This window comes from Amblyomma maculatum, chromosome 1, assembly GCF_055883805.1.
Source record: "Amblyomma maculatum isolate TAMU_Amacu chromosome 1, ASM5588380v1, whole genome shotgun sequence".
Taxonomy (NCBI): Eukaryota; Metazoa; Arthropoda; class Arachnida; order Ixodida; family Ixodidae; genus Amblyomma; species Amblyomma maculatum.
In genome coordinates this window covers 443,197,036-443,219,201 of record NC_139344.1, presented here as the reverse complement: position 1 = coordinate 443,219,201, position 22,166 = coordinate 443,197,036, and the positions used below count along the sequence as shown (strand labels likewise).

General features: G+C 47.5%; 2 long non-coding RNA genes across 2 annotated transcripts; one reads left to right on the top strand and one right to left on the bottom strand.

Annotated features, from left to right (window-relative positions):
- The first annotated feature begins 1,886 nt into the window (after positions 1-1,886).
- On the top strand, positions 1,887-2,791 carry LOC146209591 (uncharacterized). Its single transcript, XR_014703458.1, has 3 exons — positions 1,887-1,977; positions 2,085-2,182; positions 2,502-2,791. It is a non-coding gene; the product is annotated as an uncharacterized LOC146209591 (long non-coding RNA).
- An 8,814-nt stretch (positions 2,792-11,605) lies between these two features.
- LOC146209590 (uncharacterized) lies at positions 11,606-12,425 on the bottom strand. The gene is made up of 3 exons (XR_014703457.1): positions 12,339-12,425; positions 12,134-12,231; positions 11,606-11,815 (listed from the first exon to the last, which is right to left on the bottom strand). It is a non-coding gene; the product is annotated as an uncharacterized LOC146209590 (long non-coding RNA).
- Positions 12,426-22,166: the final 9,741 nt, after the last annotated feature.

Below are 22,166 nucleotides of genomic sequence, written 5' to 3'. Positions count from 1 at the left end.
CAAAGAAAAATGGCGGGTCTTAGGTGGCACCGCGGAGGCGATGAGTTAGCGGACGTAAGGTGGAGTCTTGCCGCTGCTCCTCCGCGATGTAAAGCAGATCAGAGACAGCGAACAAGGAAGGGCCGAGCTCATTGTCTGCAGAATCTGGCGGTTCCACAGGGTGATGAGACAGGCAGTCAGCGTCTTGATGTAGACGCTCTGACATGAAGACAACGGTGTCAGAACACTCTTGGAGGCGAAGTCTTCAAAGAGGAAAGCCAACAAAGAGCATGGTGGTCAGTCACAACCGTGAGAGACGCCCAAAAAGGTACGGTTAGAATTTAGACACGGCCCAAACAAGGGCTAGGCGCTCGCCTTCTGAAATGGAATAATTGAGCTCGGCACGGCAAAGAAGGCGGCTGGCATATGTGACGCTACAGCCTTGACTTTGCTGACATTGGGCGAGCAGGGCACTGATACCGTATCCGGTGGCATTTGTGACATCTTCTGTTGGAGCCGACAAGTTAAAATGGGCGAATACAGGTGGTGAGGTGAGTAAGTGAATCAGTGAAGAAAATGAGTTTTCTTGAGCAGGACCCAAGGTAAATGGAGTGTCTTTCTTACGGAAGTCAGTGTGGGGACAGGCGATGGCAGCAAAAGTTTTGATGTAACGTTGGAAATATGAGTCAAGGCGACAAAGCTTCGCACATCCCTAGATGATCGAGGCAGATGGAAGGCCTTTACAGCTTGAAGCTCAGCAGGATCTGGGCGGACACCAGGAGCATCGACAAGATGCCCAAGGAATATGAGTTGGCGGCATCCGAATTGGCATTTTGACGATTTGAGCTGCAACCCGGCTATACGGAAGACGGAAAGAATGCTCGTCAGTCTTTCGAGGTGCGCGATATATGTGGCGGAAAAAAACTAAGACGTCATTGAGGCAACACAGGCATGTAGTCCATTTAAAGCCTCGACGCAAGGAGTCCATCATCCGCTCGAAGGTAGCTGGTGCTTTTTAGAGACCGAACGGCGTGACTTTAAACTGCTATGATCCGTCCAGTGTGACCAATTCGATCTTTTCACGGTCTTTCTCAACGACAGAAATTTCATAATACAATGATTGGACAATATTGTGATCAAAAATTTTATCCTGCAAGGTACCTATCATTCCTATTAGATTATCTACCTGTCCAAGGTAGGTCCTTTTGATGGTGATATCTTGATATGATTTGTTCGCTAAAGCTGCCAAAATGAATGCTATGCAACACAGATAAGAGTAGTGATCAGAAATAGTAAGGCTGAGGCTAGCGATGCTAAGAAGATGCCATGTCAACGCTATTTTGCATGGTTTTGCTTATATCAGACAGTGCAAATACACCGCAATATTATGCGACATAATGGAAGGAAGTTTGACTCTTTACTATTTGGTATTCGGTTAAAGACGTGTAGCAGCACTGCTTGAACTGGCTGCATTTCCAGTGACGCGATGATGGCGACGACGCTGTGACAGACAGCAAATGTGGGAAGCAGGCTGCGCATGGTAAAAGAAACAACCGGTTTTCGCTTGAAACCTCTCATTTAGTTTCAGTGATGCATAATAATGCTTAGAGTACAAAATATTATTTGGAACAAAACACATCAAACACATCACAAGTTGTTTTTTAAATGATTCAACCGCAGTTCTTTTCAAATTATTCAAGCCCAAGCGGCGCGAGCCTTCGCCCTGGAAGCGCACGCATTCTTCGTTCTCACGCCTGAGCAGCGTCCATTGAACCCCGGCGGAATTCAAACTGCGGTGTCATATGAAACCAGGCGAACAGCGTTGCCGCGCTTGAACGAGGCGCGCTCTCTCTCTTCGTTCTTTCCTCTCTCTCTAGCAGCGCAGGTGCGCGCCTCGCGGGTTGTGTGCTGCAGGCAGCTCCGCTCGTACTCCCGGAGAATAAGCAGTAAAACCACGACATGCCTCGTCCCGTCTCGCGGAACAGTCTGCAGCTCAGTGTGAGTACCACTGACACTTAATTTTGAGATATATATTCGTAACTGAGTAGGTTTTTTGGAGCCTTTGTTGCTTTATTTGCCACCCATGTTGCTACACTCCCCTGCAGGAAGAAAGACTCGGGTTTACATAGGACGGACCTTCGCGTGCCAATTTCCTCTTGGGCTGCTTCGGTAGAGCTGCATGCAAGGCTGTGCTGGACAACCGGTAAGATAGCCATTTTTCATACAGTGCGGCGTATTAACTGGAAATTAATCATCTTGTCAGTCATTGGCACCTGATAAATAAGATTACCAAAATGGGCCTATCTGCTGTTTATGTAATAGTAAGAAAAGCTTTTGCTTTAATTGTATTGCACCAAACAGAAAATATGCATTTTTTCATGAATTCCGATTTCAGCACGCTGACTTGGGCAAACTAATTTTGTAGCAGTGGCAAATTTTACTGCTCATAACAGCTTTTCTAAGCTGTACTAAAAAGACAAATACTGCATAATATTGTCTGGTATTTTTGTTTTCGCTTGCAGATGTTTGTACAGAACGAAGATGGTGACCTGCAAACTGCTCGAGCATACATCTGCAAGGGCTGCTGAAAGCTGCTGTCCTTATAACCGAGCACAAAGTGCGCATGCTATAAATGCTGGCTTGGCAGACACCTGAAGCTACCTTTAATGCGGCGTCTTCCTAGAACCTGGGATCTGCCGACACCTTGTCAATGAACCCAACCAGAGGTGAAGTCCTGGAAGTCTAAAATAATTTTGTCTATAGTTTTTTTTTTCACTGTGTACCACTTGTGCACCTAATAAATATCCATAAAACGAACAATTCTGGCTTTTTTGTGTGAATGCATGTATACTTTCAGGATGCTGTATATATATATTGTCACGAAGACAAGGATTTTTGAAAATCGGCAACAGGGGCAGAGACACACAGTAAATACAGAGGTTCACGGAAAACGGTAACACAAAGACACAGGCTCAAGAGTCCACAGTCCTATAACTAGCCGAAGCGCGCGAGTCTCCAACTTCTTCGTCTTTAAAGCGCTACCTAAAAGCGTCAGGTGACATTATTCCCCCCTTCGAAAAAGAAAAAACCGCAAGCTCGCAGAAAAAAACTGATCCGGATGGCAAATACGGCTTCATGCGAAGCACATGCATTAGGTCAGGCGAGCACTGACGACTAGAACTCGGTACAGTTCCGTCTGGAATAACCTCGTACGCAACTTTTGAGAGGCGACGCAACACTCTGTAGGGTCCGAAGTAACGATTGAGAAGTTTTTCTGACAGACCTGGACGCCGGACAGGTGTCCACACCCAGACTTTGTCACCAGGCTGGAACACGACATAGCGATGTCGGTCGTTATATCGGAGTGCATCTGTTGCTTGCTGTTTTGTAATGTGATTACGGGCGAGTTGGCGAGCTTCCTCAGCGTAGTTGAATTCTTCGGCGTCAGCGGTAAGCAGCTGGTCGTCAGCCGCACATGGCAGCATAGCGTCGATCATGGTCTGTACATCGCGTCCGTATACTAGGCGAAATGGAGTGAATCGAGTTGTTTCTTGGACGGCCGTGATATATGCAAATATGACATAAGGCAATATCTCGTCCCATGTTCTATGCAGCACATCCACGTACATGGCGAGCATGTCCGCTATTGTTTTGTTTAGTCGTTCAGTAAAGCCATTAGACTGAGGATGGTAAGCAGTAGTCTTTCGATGATGTGTCTGTCTTAGTTGGAAGACTTCGTCAAGAACACGCACTGTAAATGCCTTTCCATGATCAGTGATGACGTATGAAGGGGGCCATGGTGGAGGACAATCTGCGTCATGAGAAATTGTGCCACTTCGGAGGATGTTGCACGTGGCACTGCCATAGTTTCCGCGTAACGTGTCAATTAATCTGTAGCCACGATAATCCACTTATTGCCTGCTGACCATGGAGAAAAAGGGCCGAGAAAGTCCATACGAATTTGGTCGAAGGGTAATAGCGGGGGGGGGGGGCGGGAATAGGCTGCAGGAAACCCGATGGCTTCAATGGCGGTGTCTTACGTCGCTGGCACTCGCGGCAACCTGTAACATTTTGATGAACGTTTGCGGTAAGTTTGGGCCAGTAGTAGGCCTGGCGCACTCTGGTAAGAGTTCGTGCGAAGCCGAAGTGTCCAGCGGTGGGTTCATAACGGCAAGCATGAAGGATTTCATCGCGGAGATCTGCACGCATGACTAGAAGCTAGGCTCGGTCAGTGTTGCCGGCGCTTTTCTTGTAGAGGATTCTGTCGCGCGTACAGAACGATGACAAGTTCTTAGCAGACAGTCGAGATACTGTAGAATCGAAACCCTCCAGATAATTGATCACAGTTTTGAAGTCTGGATCATCCCGTTGCCGGGCCTTTAAATCAGATGAACTGATAATGCAGAGAAAATGGGCGTCTTCATTCGTACTGTCATGGCAACTCCACGGGTGATCGAGAGAGTGTGTCAGCATCTTCATGTTTATGTCCAGATTTATAAACGATAGAGTAATCAAATTCCTGCATACGAAGACTCCACCGTGCAAGACGTCCTGATGGATCTCGAAGACTAGCCAGCCAACACAAAGCATGATGGTCTGTCACAACTTTAAATCTACGGCCGTAGAGGTAAGGTCGGAATTTAATTGTGGCCCAAACGACGGCGAGACACTCCTTTTAAGAAGTTGAATAGTTTGACTCTGCCCGAGAAAGGGTGCAGCTGGCATAAGCGATCACTTTTTCCTCGCCTTTCTGGTGTTGGACCAGAACAGCACCCAGACCGACGTTGCTGGCGTCGGTGTGAATTTTGGTGGCAGCGTCCTCATAGAAGCCTGCAAGCACGGGAGAGTTGTGCAGCCGTTGTTGGCGCAGGTCGGTGAAGGCTTCCTGCTGCTCGGAAGACCAGACATACAGAGCTTCATCACGTGTCAGGTGCGTCAGAGGTTTTGCAATCTTGGCAAAATCTGCAATGAAACGGCGATAGTACGCGCACAGGCCCAATAAACGTCGGACTGCTTTCTTCGTGGTAGGGATGGGAAAATTAGCTACATCGGCTGTATTGTCAGGATCAGGCCGGACACCATCAGCGCTAACCACACGACCGAAAAATTTCAGCTGCTGATACCCAAAGGGACATTTTTCCCGTTTGAGTGTCAAATCGGCCGAGCGAAGAGCATCCAGTACCGTTCGCAGCCGCTTAAGATGTTGGTCAAACGTTTCTGAAAACACGAAGACGTCGTCCAAATAAACCAAACAGGTTTGCCATTTAAGACCAGCAAGTACAGTGCCCATCATTCTCTGGAACGTCGCTGGCGCAGAACACAGACCGAAAGGCAATACTTTAAATTCATATAAGCCATCGGGTGTCACAAAGGCAGTCTTTTCCCGATCGCGCTCATCCACTTCTATCTGCCAATAACCACTTTTTAAATCAATGGAGGAAAAGAAATTGACGTTGCGAAGTCTATTGAGCGAATCGTCGATACTGGGCAACGGATACACATCTTTTTTTTTTATTGTGATGTCATTCAGTTTCTTGTAATCAACGCAACAACGCAGCGTGCCATCCTTTTTCTTAACCAACATGACTGGCGACGACCATGGACTTTTAGACGGCTGAATAGCATCATCATTAAGCATTTCCTCGACTTGTGTCTGAATTGCCTCACGTTCTTTGGCCGAAATACGGTACGGCTGCTGTCGAATAGGTCGGGCATCGTCAGACGTTAAGATGCGATGCTTGATGATAGACGTTTGCCGGACGTTCGATGATGAGGCTAAGCACGGGGTATACTCTAGCAGTAAGGCACTCAGGTCGCGTTGTTGACAGAGAGAAAGGTCACTGCTAACATCGATGTGGTCTAGAACACTAGGAGTATCAATAATGTCAGACGCAAAACATTCCGAAACTTCATTTAACAGTTCGCCGAAAGCGATGGCAGTAGAGCGATAAAGGTGGCGAGATTCATTTGTGAAGTTCGTGACGAGAAGCTCAGAGTGACCATTGCTGAGAATATTTAAACTTCGAGCTGCACAGATGCCATGAGAAAATAAAAGCGAACGGTTGCCTTCAGGAATTATCGGCCCGTCACGAAGTCACAACACTGACAAACACGCTGGAGCGGAGAGGCACTGAAACACACTCGGCTGAAACTCGTAGGGCACACGTACGTTGGTCGACGGTGGGGCGGGCAGCCGCTTTCTCCGTTGAGAACGAGACCGTTCGCTGTCGGAGATCGATGATGGCGCCATATTCCCGCGGGAAATCCACACCGAGAATCAAATCACGAGAACATTCCTGGAGGACGATGCAGCTGACAACGAACGTTGACGTACGAATCTGGATTCTAGCCGTGCACTGTACAATAGGAGTAATTACATGCCCCCCAGCCGTGCGTATCTGCGTGCTACACCATGGTGTCATAGCCTTCCTAAGATGCGCTGCCAGTTTCCCATTCAAAATCGAAAAGTCTGCTTCGATATCCACTAAAGCGCTGATGCACTAAAGCGCTGATGCACTAAAGCGCTTTAGTGGATATCGAAGCAGACTTTTCGATTTTGAATGGGAAACTGGCAGCGCATCTTAGGAAAGCTATGACACTATGGTGTAGCACGCAGATACGCACGGCTGGGGGGCATGTAATTACTCCTATTGTACAGTGCACTGCTAGAATCCAGATTCGTACGTCAACGTTCGTTGTCAGCTGCATCGTCCTCCAGGAATGTTCTCGTGATTTGATTCTCGGTGTGGATTTCCCGCGGGAATATGGCGCCATCATCGATCTCCGACAGCGAACGGTCTCGTTCTCAACGGAGAAAGCGGCTTCCCGCCCCACCGACGATCAACGTACGTGCGCAATACGAGTTTCAGCCGAGTGTGTTTCAGTGCCTCTCCGCTCCAGCGTGTTTGCCAGTGTTGTGACTTTGTGACGGGCCGATAATTCCTGAAGGCAAACGTTCGCTTTTATTTTCTCATGGCATCTGTGCAGCTCGAAGTTTAAATATTCTCAGCAATGGTCACTCTGAGCTTCTCGTCACGAACTTCACAAATGAATCTCGCCACCTTTATCGCTCTACTGTCATCGCTTTCGGCGAACTGTTAAATGAAGTTTCGGAATGTTTTGCGTCTGACATTATTGATACTCCTAGTGTTCTAGACCACATCGATGTTAGCAGTGACCTTTCTGTCTGTCAACAACGCGACCTGCGTGCCTTACTGCTAGAGTATACTCCGTGCTTAGCCTCATCATCGAACGTCCGGCAAAAGTCTATCACCAAGCATCGCATCTTAACGTCTGACGATGCCCGACCTATTCGACAGCAGCCGTACCGTATTTCGGCCAAAGAACGTGAGGCAATTCAGACACAAGTCGAGGAAATGCTTAATGATGATGCTATTCAGCCGTCTAAAAGTCCATGGTCGTCGCCAGTCATGTTGGTTAAGAAAAAGGATGGCACGCTGCGTTATTGCGTTGATTACAAGAAACTGAATGACATCACAATAAAAAAAAAGATGTGTATCCGTTGCCCAGTATCGACGATTCGCTCAATCGACTTCGCAACGTCAAGTTCTTTTCCTCCATTGATTTAAAAAGTGGTTATCGGCAGATAGAAGTGGATGAGCGCGATCGGGAAAAGACTGCCTTTGTGACACCCGATGGCTTATATGAATTTAAAGTATTGCCTTTCGGTCTGTGTTCTGCGCCAGCGACGTTCCAGAGAATGATGGGCACTGTACTTGCTGGTCTTAAATGGCAAACCTGTTTGGTTTATTTGGACGACGTCATCGTGTTTTCAGAAACGTTTGACCAACATCTTAAGCGGCTGCGAACGGTACTGGATGCTCTTCGCTCGGCCGATTTGACACTCAAACGGGAAAAATGTCCCTTTGAATATCAGCAGCTGAAATTTCTCGGTCGTGTGGTTAGCGCTGACGGTGTCCGGCCTGATCCTGACAATACAGCCGATGTACCTAATTTTCCCATCCCTACCACGAAGAAAGCAGTCCGGCGTTTATTGGGCCTGTGCGCGTACTATCGCCGTTCATTGCAGATTTTGCCAAGATTGCAGAACCTCTGACGCACCTGACACGTGATGACGCTCTGTATGTCTGGTCTTCCGAGCAGCAGGAGGCCTTCACCGACCTGCGCCAACGGCTGCACAACTCTCCCGTACTAGCACACATCGATGAGGACGCTGCCACCGAAATTCACACCGACGCCAGCAACGTCGGTCTGGGTGCTGTTCTGGTCCAGCACCAGAAAGGCGAGGAAAAAGTGATCGCTTATGCCAGCTGCACCCTTTCTCGGGCCGAATCAAACTATTCAACTTCTTAAAAGGAGTGTCTCGCCGTCGTTTGAGCCACAAATAAATTCCGACCTTACCTCTACGGCCGTAAATTTAAAGTTGTGACAGACCATCATGCTTTGTGTTGGCTGGCTAGTCTTCGAGATCCATCAGGACGTCTTGCACGGTGGAGTCTTCGTATGCAGGAATTTGATTACTCTATCGTTTATAAATCTGAACATAAACATGAAGATGCTGACACACTCTCTCGATCACCCGTGGAGTTGCCATGACAGTACGAATGAAGACGCCCATTTTCTCTGCATTATCAGTTCATCTGATTTAAAGGCCCGGCAACGGGATGATCCAGACTTCAAAACTGTGATCAATTATATGGAGGGTTTCGATTCTACAGTATCTCGACTGTTTGCTAAGAACTTGTCATCGTTCTGTACGCGCGACGAAATCCTCTACAAGAAAAGCACCGGCAACACTGACCGAGCCTAGCTTCTAGTCATCCCTGCAGATCTCCGCGATGAAATCCTTCATGCTTGCCGTTATGAACCCACCGCTGGACACTTCGGCTTCGCACGAACTCTTACCAGAGTGCGCCAGGCCTACTACTGGCCCAAACTTACCGCCAACTTTCATCAAAATGTTACAGGTTGCCGCGAGTGCCAGCGACGTAAGACACCGCCATTGAAGCCATCGGGTTTCCTGCAGCCTATTCCCCCCCCCCCCACCCCCGCTATTACCATTCGACCAAATTCGTATGGACTTTCTCGGCCCTTTTTCTCTATGGTCAGCTGGCAATAAGTGGATTATCGTGGCTACAGAATATCTGACACGTTATGCGGAAAATATGGCAGTGCCACGTGCAACATCCTCCGAAGTGGCACAATTTCTCACGACGCAGATTGTCCTCCACCATGGCGCCCCTTCATACGTCATCACTGATCATGGCAAGGCATTTACAGTCCGTGTTCTTGAAGAAGTTTTCCAACTAAGACAGACCATCATCCAAAGACTACTGCTTACCATCCTCAGTCAAATGGCTTTACTGAGCGACTAAACAAAACAATAGCGGACATGCTCGCCATGTACGTGGATGTGCGGCATAGAACATGGGACGAGATATTGCCTTATGTCACATTTCCATATATCACGGCCGTCCAAGCAACAACTCTATTCACTCCATTTCGCCTAGTCATCATCATCATCATCATCATCAGCCTGATTATACCCACTGCAGGGCGAAGGCCTCTCCCATATTTCTCCACTTAACCCGGTTCTGTGCTAGCTGCATCCACTTGACCCCTGCGAACTTCTTAATCTCATCCGCCCACCTAACTTTCTGTCTCCCCCTGCTACGCTTTCCTTCCCTTGGAATCCAGTTTGTTACCCTCAGCGACCATCGGTTATCCTCTCTTCGCACTACATGTCCTGCCCACGTCCATTTCTTCTTTTTAATTTCCACTAGAATGTCATTAACTTGAGTTATTTCTCTGACCCACTCTGCACGCTTTCTATCTCTTAATGTTACCCCTACCATTTTTCGTTCCATAGCCCTCTGGGTTGTCCTCAACTTAAGTAGAACTCTCTTGGTTAGCCTCCACGTTTCAGCCCCATAGGTGAGTACAGGCAAGATGCAACTGTTGTACACTTTCCTCTTGAGCGATACCGGTAAGCTGCTAGTCATAATCTGCGAGTGCTTGCCAAATGCGCTCCATCCCAATCTTATTCTTCTTGATATTTCCTTTTCATGGTCTGGATCTGCGGTTACTACCTGTCCTAAGTAGACATATTCGCCTACTATTTCCAGTATTTCGCTACCTAATGTAAACTGCTGTTCCTTCCCGAGGCTGTTGAACATTACCTTAGTCTTCTGCATATTGATTTTCAAGCCTACCATTCTACTTTTTCTGTCAAGGTCATCAATCATTATTTGCAGTTCATCCCCCGAGTTGCTTAGCAAGGCAATGTCATCAGCAAATCGCAGATTACTGAGGTATTCTCCATCTACCCTTATCCCTAACTGCTCCCATTCCAAGTCTCTGAATACTTCCTCTAAACAAGCTGTGAATAGTACTGGGGAGATTGTGTCTCCTTGCCTAACACCTTTCTTTATGGGAATTTTATTGCTTTCTTTATGTAGAACTATGGTTGCTGTGCAGCCACTATATATATCTTCCAGCACTTTCACGTACGGCTCGTCTACCCCCTGATTTCGCAATGCCTGCATCAGCGCCGAGGTTTCAACTGAGTCAAATGCTTTTTCGTAATCAATGAATGCTATGTATAAGGGCTGGTTATATTCCGAGCATTTTTCTATCACCTGATTGATGGTATGGATATGATCGACAGTAGAGTACCGTTTCCGAAACCCTGCTTGATCCTTTGCTTGATTGCAGTCTAAGGTTGTCCTGATTCTATTGGCGATTACCTTAGTAAATACCTTATACGTAACAGACAGTAAGCTGATTGGTCTGTAATTTTTAAGGTCCTTAGAGTCCCCTTTCTTGTGAATGAGGATAATGTTTGCATTCTTCCATTTCGCCTAGTATAGGGACGCGATGTACAGACCATGATCGACGCTATGCTGCCATGTGCGGCTGACGACCAGCTGCTTACCGCTGACGCAGAATTCAACTACGCTGAGGAAGCTCGCCAACTCGCCCGTAATCACATTACAAAACAGCAAGCAACAGATGCACTCCAATATAACGACCGACATCGCTATGTCGTGTTCCAGCCTGGTGACAAAGTCTGGGTGTGGACACCTGTCCGGCGTCCAGGTCTGTCAGAAAAACTTCTCAATCGTTACTTCAGACCCTACAGAGTGTTGCGTCGCCTCTCAAAAGTTACGTACGCGGTTATTCCAGACGGAACTGTACCGAGTTCTAGTCGTCAGTGCTCGCCTGACCTAGTGCATGTGCTTCGCATGAAGCCGTATCTGCCATCCAGATCAGTTTTTTTCTCCGAGCTTGCGGTTTTTTCTTTCTCGAAGGGGGGAATATTGCCACCTGACGGTATGAGGTAGCGCTTTAAAGACGAAGAAGTTGGAGACTCGCGCGCTTCGGCTAGCTATAGGACTGTGGACTCTTGAGCCTGTGTCTTTGTGTTACCGTTTTCCGTGAACCTCTCTATTTACTGTGTGTCTCTGCCCCTGTTGCCGATTTTCAAAAATCCTTGTCTTCGTGACAATATATATATACAGCATCCTGAAAGTATACATGCATTCACACAAAAAAGCCAGAATTGTTCGTTTTATGGATATTTATTAGGTACACATGTGGTACACAGTGAAAAAAACTATAGGAAAATTCTTTTAGACTTCCAGGACTTCACCTCTGGTTGGGTTCATTGACAAGGTGTCGGCAGATCCCAGGTTCTAGGAAGACGCCGCATTAAAGGTAGCTTCAGGTGTCTGCCAAGCCAGCATTTATAGCATGCGCACTTTGTGCTCGGTTATAAGGACAGCAGCTTTCAGCAGCCCTTGCAGATGTATGCTCGAGCAGTTTGCAGGTCACCATCTTCGTTCCGTACAAACATCTGCAAACGAAAACAAAAATAACAGACAATATTATGCAGTATTGTTCTCTTTAGTACAGCTTAAAAAAACAGTTATGAGCAGTGAAATTTGCCACTGCTACAAAATTAGTTTGCCCAAGTCAGCGGGCTGAAATCGGAATTCATGAAAAATGTATATTTTCTGTTTGGTGCAATACAATTAAAGCAAAAGCTTTTCTTACTATTACATAAACAGCAGATAGGCCCATTTTGGTAATCTTATTTATCAGTTGCCAATGACTGACAAGATGATTAATTTCCAGTTAATACGCCGCACTGTATAAAAAATGGCTATCTTACCGGTTGTCCAGCACAGCCTTGCTTGCAGCTCTACCGAAGCAGCCCAAGAGGAAATTGGCACGCGAAGGTCCGTCCTATGTAAACCCGAGTCTTTCGTCCTGCAGGGGAGTGTAGCAACATGGGTGGCAAATAAAGCAACAAAGGCTCCAAAAAACCTACTCAGTTACGAATATATATCTCAAAATTAAGTGTCAGTGGTACTCACACTGAGCTGCAGACTGTTCCGCGAGACGGGACGAGGCATGTCGTGGTTTTACTGCTTATTCTCCGGGAGTACGAGCGGAGCTGCCTGCAGCACACAACCCGCGAGGCGCGCACCTGCGCTGCTAGAGAGAGAGGAAAGAACGAAGAGAGAGAGCGCGCCTCGTTCAAGCGCGGCAACGCTGTTCGCGTGGTTTCATATGACACCGCAGTTTGAATTCCGCCGGGGTTCAATGGACGCTGCTCAGGCGTGAGAACGAAGAATGCGTGCGCTTCCACGGCAAAGGCTTGCGCCGCTTGGGCTTGATTAATTTAAAAAGAACTGCGCTTGAAGAATTTAAAAAACAACTTGTGATGTGTTTGATGTGTTTTGTTCCAAATAATATTTTGTACTCTAAGCATTATTATGTATCACTGAAACCAAATCAGAGGTTTGAAGCGAAAACCGGTTGTTTCTTTTACCATGCGCAGCCTGCTTCCCACATTTGCTGTCTGTCACAGCACCGTCGCCATCATCGCGTCACTGGAAATGCAGCCAGTTCAAGCAGTGCTGCTACACGTCTTTAACCGAATACCAAATAGTAAAAAGTCAAACTTCCTTCCATTATGTCGCATAATATTGCGGTGTATTTGCACTGTCTGATATAAGCAAAACCATGCAAAATAGCGTTGACATGGCATCTTCTTAGCATCGCTAGCCTCAGCCTTACTATTTCTGATCACTACTCTTATTTGTGTTGCATAGCATTCATTTTGGCAGCTTTGTGGAACCAATCATATCAAGATATCACCATCAAAAAGACCTACCTTGGACAGGTAGATAATCTAATAGGAATGATAGGTACCTTGCAGGATAAAATTTTTGATGACAATATTGTCCAATCAGGGTATTATGAAATTTCTGTCGTTGACAAAGACCGTGAAAAGATCGAATTGGTCACACTGGACGGATCATAGCAGTTTTAAGTCACGCCGTTCGGTCTCTAAAAAGCACCAGCTACCTTCGAGCGGATGATGGACTCCTTGCGTCGAGGCTTTAAATGGACTACATGCCTGTGTTGCCTCAACGACGTCTTAGTTTTTTTCCGCCACATATATCGCGCACCTCGAAAGACTGACGAGCATTCTTTCCGTCTTCCGTATAGCCGGGTTGCAACTCAAATCGTTGAAATGCCAATTCGGACGCCGCCAACTCATATTCCTTGGGCATCTTGTCGATGCTCCTGGTGTCCGCCCAGATCCTGCTGAGCTTCAAGATGTAAAGGCCTCCCCTCTGCCTCGATCATCTAGGGATGTGCGAAGCTTTGTCGCCTTGACTCATATTTCCAACGTTACATCAAAACTTTTGCTGCCATCGCCTGTCCCCTCACTGACTTCCTTAAGAAAGACACTCCATTTACCTAGGGTCCTGCTCAAGAAAACTCATTTTGTTCGCTGATTCACTTACTCACCTCACCACCTATATTCGCCCATTTTAACTTGTCGGCTCCAACAGAAGATGTCACAAATGCCAGCGGATTCGGTATCGGTGCCCTGCTCGCCCAATGTCAGCAAAGTCATGGCTGTAGCGTCACATATGCCAGCCGCCTTCTTTTCACTGCCGAGCTCAATTATTCCATTTCAGAAGGCGAGCGCCTAGCCCTTGTTTGGGCCGTGTCTAAATTCCAACCCTACCTTTTTGGGCGTCTCTCACGGTTGTGACTGACCACCATGCTCTTTGTTGGCTTTCCTCGTTGAACACTGCGCCTCCAAGAGTGTTCTGACACCGTTGTCTTCATGTCAGAGCGTCTACATCAAGACGCTGACTGCCTGTCTCATCACCCTGTGGAACCGCCAGATTCTGCAGACAATGAGCTCGGCCCTTCCTTGTTCGCTGTCTATGATCTGCTTTACATCGCGGAGGAGCAGCGGCAAGACTCCACCTTACGTCCGCTAACTCATCGCCTCCGCGGTGCCACCTAAGACCCGCCATTTTTCTTTGTTCTTCGCAGTGACATCTTGTACCGCCGCAACCTTAACTCTGATGGACCGCCGCTCCTGTTCGTCGTTCCCCACCGTCTCCGCTCGTCTGTCCTCAGGGACATGACCTGCCCACCGCGGGTCACCTCAGAATTTTAGGAAGATACGATCAGGCCCGACGCCGCTTTTTTTGGCCCGGTCTATATGTAGTGCTCGGCGTCACGTTACCAGCTGCGACCCCTGAGAACACAGGAAGCGCCCGTCCACATTGCCTATCTGCCATCTGCTGCCTATCGACGTACCCGTCGAATCTTTCCATCGTGTACGACTAGACCTCATCGGACCTTTTCCGACGTTCAGTTCCGGCAACCGCTGGATCGCTGTTGCGAAAGACAATGTCACCCGATACGCTATCACGCGAGCATTAACACCCAGTTGCACCACCGACGTCGCCGATTTCCTGTTAAAAAATGTCGTCTTTCACCATGGAGCTCGATGCCAATTGCTGAAAGACCACGGCAACTACTTTTTGTCCCGGGTAGTTGACGACATACTCCGGTCCTGCTCTACCCAGGATAAGCTCAGTACAACGTACTATCCTTAAACGAACGGACTTACTGAGCGGCTGAACAGTACCCTCACTTACGTGCTATCTATATACGTCGGACCAGGCCATCGCGATTGGGACATCGCCCTGCCCTATGTAAAATTTGCTTACAATTTGTCGCGGCCTGACACCACGGGCTATTCGCCTTTGTATCTTCTATATGGTCGACATACTGCATTGCCTTTGGATACACTGCTTCCGCCAGCTTTGGACTCGACCACGGCGTACGCACGTGACGCCATCGCCCAAGCAACTATGGCCCGCGAAATTGCGTGAGACCATCACACCGCTTCCCGCACCTACCAGAAGTCTGTTTACGACCACCGTCATCGCCCAGTGCACTATGCCCCAGGCTTACTCGTTCTCGTTTGGTCTCCTTTTCGGCTTGTCGTCTTTCTAAGAAACTCCTTCGTCATTACAATGGCCCTTATTGTGTGCTTCGCCAGGTGACCGACGCGGCATATGACCTTGCCCCTTTCGATTCTCCGACGCCATCCACCCGCCTCGCCACTGACGTTGTTCACGCCAGTTCGCCTCAAGCCGGACCATGAAATTGATCCGTCTTCTTCTTAGCATCGGGAAGGTGCTTTCGCCACCGGGAGTTATGTAAATGTACGACGAGGACAAAGTGCTGTGCTCGCGTGTGGAATGCGGGTAGCGTGAGGACGACGAGGTGTGGGTAATTCGTGCTGGGCGCCGCTGGCCTGAAGTTGTTCGTCTGTGGTCAGCTGCCCCTTTGTAGATATATCTTAATATGCCTACTCTCTTTGTGCGTGTATATACGCTATGTGAAGAAGATGGGTCCCTTCGCTAGACGCTGAGGAAGAGGAAGCTGTTGTGGAATCGCCATTAGGCAAATTGTGTTGGCCTTGATCGCCCCGCTTCCCCGCCGACCTCGACGTACTTCTTATACATTTGGTGGAGGTGCGACCTGATATCCTTGCCTCACGCTGGAGCTTCATACCCACACGCTCCAGGTAACTCGTATGGCTAACGATGAACATCCCCCGGACCCCCCGATGACCCCGCCGGTTTTCTGCACTGTCTCCTAACGCCAGCGAGACTCTGCGCTCTTCAGCGGGACTGACGATACTGACTGCGATGACTGGTTCGCTTCGTACGAGCGAGCTCATATTAGTGGGACGACGCCGCAAAGTTAACAAACGTCATCTGACCGGTGTTGCAAACTTGTTGTATGTATTTATTTATTTATTAGTACCTCAAAGACCCACGAGAGGCATTACGTGGGGGTGGGCTTACATCAAGGTATATTTTCAATGAATGATTTGAAGCGCGCGTTGTCGAGATGAGTCACAGCTTCGGCAGACAAACAGTTCCAATCTTTTGCTGTAAAAACAAAAAATGACTTGAGATGAGATGACGTAGATGCATGAGGAGGTTGGACGGCTTCTTGATGGTTGATCCGGGCTGAGTGGCGATGCGCAGGGGTGATAACGGCATTCCGCAGGGGTGAGTGATAAAATATGTGGAAAAGACAGCCTGGTGGGTTTACGGCGGGATTCTAAGTTTGCAAGGTTAGCTTTATCTTTTATTGATGAAACACTTGTGTGATAAGAATAGTCTGAAAAGACAAATCTTACCGCTTTGTTTTGAACGGATTTTAGTTAGATTGGTTTGGGCCCCAGATCGAGCAAACATATTCTAGTTCAGGGCGGACTAAGGTTAAATAAGGGGACAGTTTTACATGAGTGGGAGCAAATCGTAGTGTTCGCCTAAGATAACCTAGAACGCGGTTAGCTTCGTTAGTGATGTTATTTATATGAGATGTCAAGGTAAGATCTTGAGTAAATGAAATGCCCAGGTATTTATATGTAGTTGCATGCAATTTTTTGTCGCCACATAAAGTATAGTTTTCGGTGTGATATGATGCACGACGATGAAAAGAGGCTATAGTGGTTTTGTTTACGTTTAGCATCATTAACCAATTATTGCACCATGTTTCAACAAGTTTCAAATCACACTGAAGTTTAAATGAGCCCATGCTGCTTGTTATTTTTCTGTAAATGAAGCAGTCTTCGGCGAACAAACGAATGGTAGAAAACAGGTGATTAGGAAGATCATTAATGTATATTAAAAAAGTAAGGGTTCTAAAACAGTACCTTGCGGTATGCCAGATGTGACTGGGGACAAGGATAATGCGCGGTTATTGGCCCATACGAACTGTTGGTGATTAGTCAAAAAGTTTGCAGCCATTCAAGAACTAGTGGGTTTAGGTTTAGTTGTGAAAGCTTATGGAGTAGTCTTCGGTGGGTAACTTTGTCAAAAGCCTTTTCAAAATCTAAAAACAGGGAATCCACTGATGTGTTAGCGTCCAAGCTAGAGCTGATGTCGTTAGTGAATAATGCTAGTTGGGTAGAGCAGGATAAGGTTTTTAAAACTCCCTGCTGACTGGGATGGAATGAGTTGACAGACTGCAGGAATTTCATTATGTGTGAGTGAATTACATGCACTATTAGCTTGGAGGGAACACTGGTTAAAGAAATAGGGCGTTAATTTTTAGCGGACGATGGTGAGCCTTTTTTATGCACTGGAATAATTTTTCCCACTTTCCAGTCATGAGGTATGGCATTGTTTTAGGGATTGCTGGGAAATGTGGGAAAGGATGATGGCGACTGTATCTTTAGTATTGTGAAGTACTTTAGCGTTGAAGTTATCGACTCCTGCTGATGATGACAGTTTTAGAGATTCGATTAGCAATTTTATTCCGTTAGGCTCGAATTGTATGTTTGGCATAGGTGGGTAATCAAATGTAGATAGTGAGGCATGCAATCATCGGGTTCATTAGTGAAGTTGGCAGAAAAGACATGATTGAATGATTCGCTCACAAGATTTTGTAATATGGGATAACCTAGGTCGTCGCACAGTGATAATGAGTTGAGTGGCTTAGGACTTATCACTGTCCAAAACTGTCTAAGGTTATTGTGAAGGATTGACGGTAAAGTGGTTGCGTAAAATATTTTTGAGTGTTAGCGGCATGATAATTAAAATTTTTTTCCCGCATAATGGTACTGTTGCCATGCACAGGAACTGTTGGTGCGTTTTGCATAATGGAAAAGCCATTTCTTTTTATTCAGCAGTCTTTTTATTGTTTGGTTGAACCATGGGGAGGACTATCGCATGATGACTGTTTTTGTAGGAATGTATAGGTGAATAGGCTCCTCCATTTTGTGTTTGAACAATAAGCAGTTCATTTCAATAGTGCGATTCGAGAAATTAGCTAGTAAAGAATGACTAAATTCTGTTAGTTTGCTGTTTAGGTATCAAAGTCGCCTTTATGATAGAGCGTTAATGTTTTCGCTACTTTTGAGCGTGCGGTGTCAGGGTATAATTTACACAGTGGTCGCTGAGGCCTGATAGATGTCTGAGGGGTGAAACATTATCAGAATGTGAGGTAAGCAAGCGGTCGAGGACGTTAGACGAGTGGCTATTTTGTCTGGTAGGAATGGTAGCGAGTTTCAATAAACTAAATGTGAGACACGTGTTAAGGAAATCGCTCTCGACATTTTGCTTAATTACTGTCATCCCGAGATTGTTCCAGGTTATTGAAGAAAAGTTAAAGTCACCGAGTATGAGTAAGGGTGTGTTTCGGTGTGATTCGGATATGGAATGGAGCATGTTGTGGAATTGCGTTACGAATGAAGCGTCCGCATCTGGGGGTAGGTAACCACAGCCGATTATCATGGGTGGGTTAGTGGCTTTGGAATGAATGAATATTAGCTCCAAACTTGAGCTAATATTTATTGGGCAGCAGAGCAGGCTATCATGAGTGGCGATCAAAACGCCGCCGCCTCGCCTCTCTGCACGATCATGTCGAAAAATGCGATAGTTGGGGAAAGTAGCGGATAGTGCGGCATTAGCGACTGAAGGATTCAACCATGTTTCAGTTAGGAAAACTATTTTACTATTTGTTGTGTAGATAAGGCTCTGGAAGGGATCCAGTTTTGTTAAAATGCTATGGATATTAGTGTAGAGGAAAGCGACGAATTTAGTTTGAGACTTAGGGCTTCGTGCAGCGTCTAGCTATGGTGAATGCGCGATAGGAGTTTGATGTTGTGTTTGGAGTGGGACAACTGTCTGTGAAGGGTGATCGAACATGTATGTGCAATTATCTACAGTGAGCTTGTTGTAGAGCAGCATATATTTTTTGGGTTGAGTTTTCGAAAATTCGAGGAGGTGTTTGCTGGCCAAACGTGTTCTGACTAAGTAGTCTTCTGATATCGAGTATGGAGAACCTTTAAGTTTATTGGCATTCGACATGATAGTTTCTTTTGTTTTGAAATGAGAAAACTTTACTATTATTGGCCTATCTTTGTTTGCCTGGTAGCGTCCGAGCCTATGTTCGCGCTCAATATCGACAGGTTGGATAGAAACACCTAGATTTTCTTGGCAAAGCTTAGTAAAATTCTTTTCAGAGTCATCCCACGACTCCCGGGCGCTATCTTTAAGGTCGAAACGGCGAGACTGGTTTTCAGCACTATCCAATCTGGCTGTTAGGACGGCTATCTGTCTCACATGGTCGTCAACAAGCGTCCTCAGAATACCAAGTTCTGCCTTGACAGCGACTAAAGAGGCGCAGTTTTCTTCAACTTTAGCCATACATTTGTTTATTTCAGCAAAGGTTATGTCATACTGAGCCTATTTTATGTTTATAGCTTTCATCTCGCCAATGAGGGTGGTTCGACCAGTTCTGATTTATTCTAAGGCAGTCAGTATTTCTGACAACGCTTTTGTGGACGCAGAACGGGTGTTAGGTCCAGGGTTTTCTTCAATGTCACCAGACAGGGGAACAAGACATGAATATGGGTACAGTGATAGACGATAGCTAAACAACAGCGTGGGCTCGGCAGCGCTAACAAGCGGCGGTAACCTGTCTTAGGAGCAAGCAAGGAAACATTGTTACCTGCCGAGCCCACTGAAGGATGCGACGAGTGTGTTCGTCCTTGTATCGGGGTATGCTGATGATGGTGGCGATCCGGTTGATGAAGGTAGTGGGGGGGGGGGGGTTGCGCCGGGGGCGCTGGAAGCCAGTCATAGTGTGTTCTGAAAGCTGCCTGTCTTTTCCACGGGCCACAGGCAGGCATTGAAGTCGCGTTATCAGCAGTAGGTGATAGCGGCAGGTAGGAATCAGAGGCTTGGCGGGTCTCGCTGACATGCGCAATTAGCGCCAGTAAGGTGACCTGCACAAGAAGCACGGGAGGTATATGAGCAGGTGTCATTCTGTGCGCGCTGCCGAGCTCACTCGTAATTACGAAGTTGATATCACGACTTGGAGCTCATTCAAGGCCAATCTTAGAAACGTCTTTGGTCGTCCTGCTGTACGAAAGCTCCGTGCCGAACAACGCCTCCAAGAGCGACAACAGCGCCTTGGCGAAACATTTACAAGTTACATTGAAGATGTGGTCCATCTGTGCAGTGGCGTCAACGCGCAGATGTCCGAGAAAAACAAGATAAAACAGATCGTGAAGGGCATCAAACATGACGCATTTCAAATGTTAACATCCCGCGATTTGACAATTGTTGCCCAAGTTGTCAACCTTTGCCAGAGCTACGATGAGTGGCGCAAGCAGCGCCTCATCACTCGACCACCTCGCGCGCCTTTCGACTCACTTTCTGGTCTCCCTTCTGCATCTGGGAGTTGCACGATGCTGCAGCAGCTCAAAGATTTCATCCGGGAGGAGGTGGCGCGCCAGACATCACTGCTGCCCACTAACTGCGAGCTGTCCGAAAATTTGGCGTCTCTTCGGCAGGTCATCGCCGACCGCGTGGCGAAGGACCTTCTCTCTGTCGCTCCGCCAGTGCCCATGCCTCAGCCACCCCAGCTGTTCAGTCCCTCACATACGCCGACGTTCCTATCGCTTTACCAATGACACTCGCTCCTGTCGCACCGCTGACGTTCGCTACCGTCGCTGCCCGACCACAGCCGCCTAGCTACCCTTTAGTCCGCGCTACACCTACAGCGCTTGTAAAGGAATTTCTTCAAGCGCCGCAGCCTTTTATTCCACCTCGTCCGCAGCGCCGCAATCCATGGCGAACCAGTGATAACAGTCCCATCAGTTATTCCTGCGGATTTGCGGGGCATATTTTTCGGTAGTGCCGAAATCGCACTACCGATGATTTCCTACCGGGCCGAATGTCAGCTTCCTGGCAGCCGCCCCAAAATCAGTACGCGGCTGGCGATCCATCTGCAAGTTCCAGTTCCGTCGCGGATGGTCGTGCCACCTTTTCTACTCTCCGTTCAACCTCGTCTCGTCACCGTTCTCTATCTTCTCTGCGACGGCGTTCCAATCTTGCGCAAGAGGAAAACTGAATGCCGCAGTTCCTGAGGCGAGAACTGCGCAACGAGCGAACTGTCAAAGGCGTCACGTATCTCCCGCAAATCTGTTTAAAATTTCTGTTGAGGGCGTTGTAGTACTGGCTCTGGTCGACACCGGCGCTGCTGTCTCTGCCATTGCTGCAAGTCTTTGTCGTTCATTGCGCAATGTGACGGCACAAATTTCTGGATTCTCGCTATGCACGGCAAATGCTAAGCCTGTTGAGCTTATAGCGGTGTGCACGTACACCACGAGTGTTACTGGAAGTTCCGTACGCAATAGAGTTCGTCATTTTGCCTTCCTGCTCGCATGATCTTATCTTGGGCTATAGGATTTTCTGGTGCGTCATATTGCGGTGATAAACTGCTCGTGCCGAACTGGAGATTTTTGCGCTTGACGAACCGTCGCCGGTCGTTCTTTTTCCCAAAGTCGTTGTTGTCGACCGCCTGTTGTTACGCTGGACCAGTCTTCTGCCGATATTTTTCTCCGCTCCATCGATGCCAGTGTTCCTCGGGCTCAACGCTCTGAACTCCTCGCACTGCTTCAACAGTTCTGCTCTTCATTCGACTCTCATCAGCCTGCTTTGAGCCGCACTTTAACTGCTGCCAACCACATTTAAACCGGTTCCCATGCACCTCTGCGCCAGCACCCCTGTCGAGTGTCTGCCGTCCAGCGCCGAGGCATTGAAGCCCAAGTTCATACTGTGCTTCAGAATGGCGTGATTGAGCCGTCTAGCAGTCAGTGGTCCTCCTCTGTTGTCCTGGCGAGGAAGAAAGATGGTTCTATATCCTTCTGCATTGACTACCGTTGTCTAAACAAAATCACGGGGAAAGACATCTACCACTTTCCGCGTATAGATGATGCATCGGACTGCTTACAAGGTGCTGAACTCTTTTCTTCGCTCGATGTATGATCCGGCTTCTGGCAGGTGCCC